At 31.5% G+C, this 5,388-nt stretch overlaps 1 long non-coding RNA gene across 1 annotated transcript; it reads right to left on the bottom strand.

Moving 5' to 3' along the window:
• Nucleotides 399-2,696, bottom strand: LOC105157649. The gene is made up of 4 exons (XR_002287573.1): nucleotides 2,447-2,696; nucleotides 1,320-1,431; nucleotides 1,018-1,197; nucleotides 399-754 (listed from the first exon to the last, which is right to left on the bottom strand). It is a non-coding gene; the product is annotated as an uncharacterized LOC105157649 (long non-coding RNA).

Genomic DNA, 5,388 nt, shown 5'->3' with positions numbered 1-5,388 from the left:
CATTATCAAAATTGAACAATGTATTATCACAATTAAAGGACAATGGAGATAAGGGAAAGAACAAAGATGGGAGGAATTCACCTTTTGCTTAGAACTTTTCTATAAGAATGAAAATATTTTTTGTCTGTAATCTCAAGATACTTTAAAAACTTGAGAAATTAGTTGTTATTGCATATCCTATAAATTAGGGGGTTTTCTAAATGGATGTTCATGTTTTGTGTGAAGACAGGTTATAAATGGATGTTATGAAATGAATGCTTTTTTTTAATTATATTGCTATCTTGTTGATACTTTCAATTTGAGGCTTAAAATTCATTTTCATTATATTACTAAATTAATTAGCAACTGCAATTTGAGGCTTTTTAGTTTCAATTATTAAAATTCATTAACAATATAACACAAAATTCACAAAAGCTTCAAATTTGAGGCTTTCAATTTCATTATCAAAACCACAAAATACCATTACATTTCCCCCATCTTATGTTTACCCATATCTAACAACATAATGTAAGTTCCTACCAATCTAGCAACCTGGAATGACTCATCCAAAAACCAGCATCAGTTTACCCATCCAAAAACCGACCAACAGAAATCATGATGCCATCGAGCAAACTTTAAGCCAAAATGTTTTCTTCTTCGACAATTTTGCTTTGGTTTCCATTCCTTGAAGCTTGCAATGCAAACCGGGTATGACACACAAAGTTGTAGCACACATAGGTGGGTCATCCCATATAAAAAATCGACATCCTCTACTCTGCAATCGAACAAAAAATAAGCCAACATCTACAAAATTTAAACTTAAAATTCAGATTCTTACCTTATAATTTACGCAAGAATAAAACATTCTTCCAGGATTATTATTGGTCCAAGAGTTCTCAATGGAGCCCTAATGCCACAAAAGCAGTTTACTACAGCGGTGGAGTTATTGCCCAACGATAATGAAGACATTTTCACTGTTTTCCTTCCCCTACAGCTTCATTTGCAGCAAAAATATGAGAGAGATAGAGGTTTACTTACATAGGAGTGAAAAAAAGCGGGAAGAGGGCCTCTTTTCTCGCCCACGCCATTTCATTAGCCACGCAAAGCTGCTAGGTGTTTAAGTTGCGCACACGTGGACATCGGAATCCTAAGCCCCAAATCTCTCCGCCGCGACAAAATTGCCAAAAATTCAATACTTATGGGACTAAATTGCCAGTCCTGTAGTTACGGTCCTTATTTTACCACCCCCATACTTACGAGATCAATATTGCAATTTTGCCTTCCTAATATAAATATAAATCTAAATTTAAAACAAAATAAAAAAGATAAACCACCCTAACCTAGATCATGCTCCCCGTCGGCACCATTTTCTTTCTCGTCGTCGGGCATCGAGGGATCAGTTGGAGGTTGGGATTGCTAGGGTGACGGAGGGCCGGGCCAAGTGGCCGAGACCTGAAAAATTAATAAGTATTAAATTTATTATATTATGTATAAAATTATATTTTTGCTAATATATTAAAGAATATTATTATAAATTAACACAAATTACATATAATTACACAAATTAACAAAAAAAAGTTTCAGAAATTACACATATTTTTTTTTAAATTAACACAAATTACATAAAATTGCACAAATTACACATTCATAAATTATTACAAATTACATAGAATTAAACATATTCATAAAATTAACACAAATTACATAAAATTAAACACATTACATATTTTCAGAAATTACAAAATATTAAATCCCAACTTTTTTTCTAATATTCATAAGATTACATAAAACATTACAGAAATATTTAAAAAAAAAAGTTCAAAAATTTCAGAAAAATAAATTTCAAAATTTTTCAGAAATTTTTTAAAAATTACACATATTTTCTTAAACTAATACAATTTACATAAAATAACACAAATAACACATATTCATAAAATTAACACAAATTACATAAAAAAAAATTATACATATTTTCAGAAAATACATAAAATTAAATTCCAACTTTTTAATTTTAATATGATGGCAGATAAATTAAAATAAATTTCAGAAATTTTAGAAAAAATACCGTAAGTTTCAAAATTTCAAATTTTACCAAAAACTTTTCACAAAACTTTCCAAAATTTCAGAAAAATAAGTTTAAAAAATTTTCAAAAATTATTTTCAACAAATTTTCATAAAATATAAACTTTTAGATTTATTTTCAAAAAAAATTCAAATTTTCGGAAAATAGATACTTTAAGAAATTATTATTTTCAAAAGGATAATGAAAAACAGTTTTTATCATCAAAATATTATAAAAATAATTAACACTAAACAAATTCATGTTAACAATTAACAACAAATAACAATTAACCCAACCGATTTCTCCAACAAATTATATCCTCCTCTTCCTCCTCCTCATCATCTTCCTCAATAAAACTAAATAGAATTATAAAATATTAGAACAAAAATAAAAATAAAAACTTACTGGTGCTAGTGGGAGCGGTGACTGTGGTGGTGGCATGGATTGGTGATGACGGTGGAGAAGGTGGTGGTGGTGGTGGTGGCAAGGTGGCGGCGGCGGCAATTGGTGAGAGAGAGAGAAAGAGGGATTTGGTTGAGATGGTGGTGAAAGAGAGAGAGAGAGAGAGGCGTTTGGGTGGGGTGGGGAGGAGGATTGGAGAAGATGAATTGGACATGAAAAAAATCTGCTAAGTATTCCCTTTATATTAGAATCATAATCATTCTAAAGACCGTTCAAAACAAATTATTATGTATATAAAATCGTTCTAAAAAGAGTTCAAACATTATTACTTTACATAAATCAAAACGATATCGTATTTGTTAGTCGTTCATAAAGCCGTTCCAAAAGGACTTCTAAATAAAGTATTATTTTTAAAAAAATATATAAAAACTAATAAAAATCTGTAATGGACAATTTAATATTGAAGAAAGTGTCCATTGTGTGGATTAATACAATTGAAGTATATAAAATATTTGAAATTGAGATTGATATACATTCACAATAAGGAATAAATTTGTATATTCATAATTGTTAGTATTACACTGACGTAACTATCATCTTACATTGTTGTACTGTATGACTTAATCAGACCGTTAAAATTTAGGTCAAACCGTTAGATATAATCAGACCGACAAAAGAATACATATGATTAAGTTTCGGATGTCGAGATATTATATCCGGAACATAAAAATAGTTTTTCAATCGACACTATAGAATTAGGCCAAATAATTTTAAATCAGACCAACAGATGTGATCAAATGGACATAGTCTTAAATGTAATTAAGTTTGGCATGAATTCGGTGCATGAATTTTATAATATCATACTTGAAAACATAAGTTTGAAATTTAAACACATACTGTAACGATTTTTTACACGACTTTTGATATTAACATATTAGAATTAATTTTGGTATTGACCTTGGAACGACCATTTGAAAATTAAATTTTCCCCAAATAATTTTAGAATTTCCGCCAAACGAATATATTAGATTGATTTTTGGAACGGCTTTATATAATGACCGTTCCAAAATTTCAATTTTCCTCCAAATTTTGAGCCAGCACCAAAATAGATCCACCAAATATTTATAGATTTTGGAACGGCCATGTAACACATTTTTTAAATTTTTGGCAGTTCCAAATATTAATCTTTATTTTTCTAAAAAAATAATTTTTTTTTCATGAATTATTATAAATTTAAATATTTCACAAAAAATTAGATAATTGGAAGGGCTATTGGAATGGCTTGTGGACCGTTCAAGTGTATTACATTTTGTAATGACTTTATATTCGATTACTGGAGAAAGTTCTAACTTTTTTTTAGTGGCTGTTACAAACGCCAACATGGTCGTTCTAAAATAGTAAATTTGTAGTGGTTAAAAATTTATAATAGTGTTTGTAACAGCGACAGCTAATTATATATTTGGAACTGCCTTTAGACCAGATTTTAGAACAGTGAGTTTTCACAAAAGGAAGAGTCGTTCCAAATTTTAATAACAATTCCAGAAGTCGTCCCAAATTGTAACAGTCAAGTTTTTGTAACGACTTTACGAATATGACTGTGTAGGAATGGACTTTGTAACTATTTTGTCATTCCAAATATATGAAATTGTTCTGGCAGAAATAAGTGACGTCAGCAATTGTTTTCCATTCCAAAGTTGCTACAAAGACTGTTCCAAAAAACCGTTACAAATCCTGATTTTTATACATGTGGAGCATGCATAATAAATGAAATATAAAGTGAGCAATAGGACTTTGGAATTGGTTCGATACTGTAAAGCACCCAGGTTTCATACACTTGCAGTAGCAGCTCAGTTGTTCCATTACATACAAAGAAGAAAAAGTTCAATGCACTGTCTCTATTATAGAAGGAGGAGTTCCAAAGGCGCAAGTCTGAGAACACACGTTTAAGCCTTACGACTGATAGTAGTTAGTGTTGTATAAAAGAAAGAACAGTGCTTCTTCGTTCTGAAATGTACTGTAATCTCTCTTCTTCTTGCCCAAGAAAACAATGGAAAATTGTTGTTCATTCCTTCCAGCTTTCGTTTTCTTTACATGGTATCAGAACCATCTTGGATGCTCTCTGATCCTTCCACCAAAACGAAATTCTTCTTTCCTGATTCCTTTACAAACCTCAAGAAACTCCCACGACAAGAATGGCAGAAGATCAAGAGATGTTGAAGCTGCATCCAAGTGATAACCACACCATTAGATGGCTCTAACTTTCTTTCTAGGAGCAGATCAATTAATATAGCCTTGGGTGTCAAAATGAAGCTAAACTTCATCAATGAGAGGGAATCAAGCCTGCAAAAGATGACAAAAGAACTAGAGCAGATTACATGGTAACCACATGGAACAGGCATAGTTGAGAGCTTCCTGTATACTAGTATGGCTAGAGAGTTATGGATTGAATTGGAAACTCATTTTGGACAAGCAATGGACCTATGGTCTATCAACTAAAAAGGGAAATGGCCTCTATGTCTCAAGGTTCTTTATCCATGTCACTATATTTCTCAAAACTCAAAAGATTTTGGGATGAGCTAGCCTACTCCACAATGCACTTGTGGAGCTATCAAGAAAGTTGCAGATCTCAAGATGGCGGACCAATTGATGCAATTTCTGATGGGTTTACATGAAAGTTATGACTATGTCAGGATCCAAATCCTTATGATGGACCCTTTGCCTAATGTCACCAAAGCTTACTCTATGATATTAAGGATTGAAAGACAAAAGGAAGTGAACTCAGGAAATCCATACACTGGACAAAACATGGCCATGCAGGCATTTAAAAGGCTATGAACTCAGAAAAAATTCCAGAGGAAAAGAAGTATAACAGATAAAAGAACCCAAGTATGCATTCATACATCTTGCAGATGGCGCAAATCATTCTGTTGGAAACTTAGGAAACA

This window comes from Sesamum indicum, linkage group LG1 (genome assembly GCF_000512975.1).
Source record: "Sesamum indicum cultivar Zhongzhi No. 13 linkage group LG1, S_indicum_v1.0, whole genome shotgun sequence".
In the NCBI taxonomy this organism is placed as follows: domain Eukaryota; kingdom Viridiplantae; phylum Streptophyta; class Magnoliopsida; order Lamiales; family Pedaliaceae; genus Sesamum; species Sesamum indicum.
The sequence above is the reverse complement of the archived record's forward strand: the minus strand, read 5'-3'. Positions and strand labels throughout refer to the sequence as shown.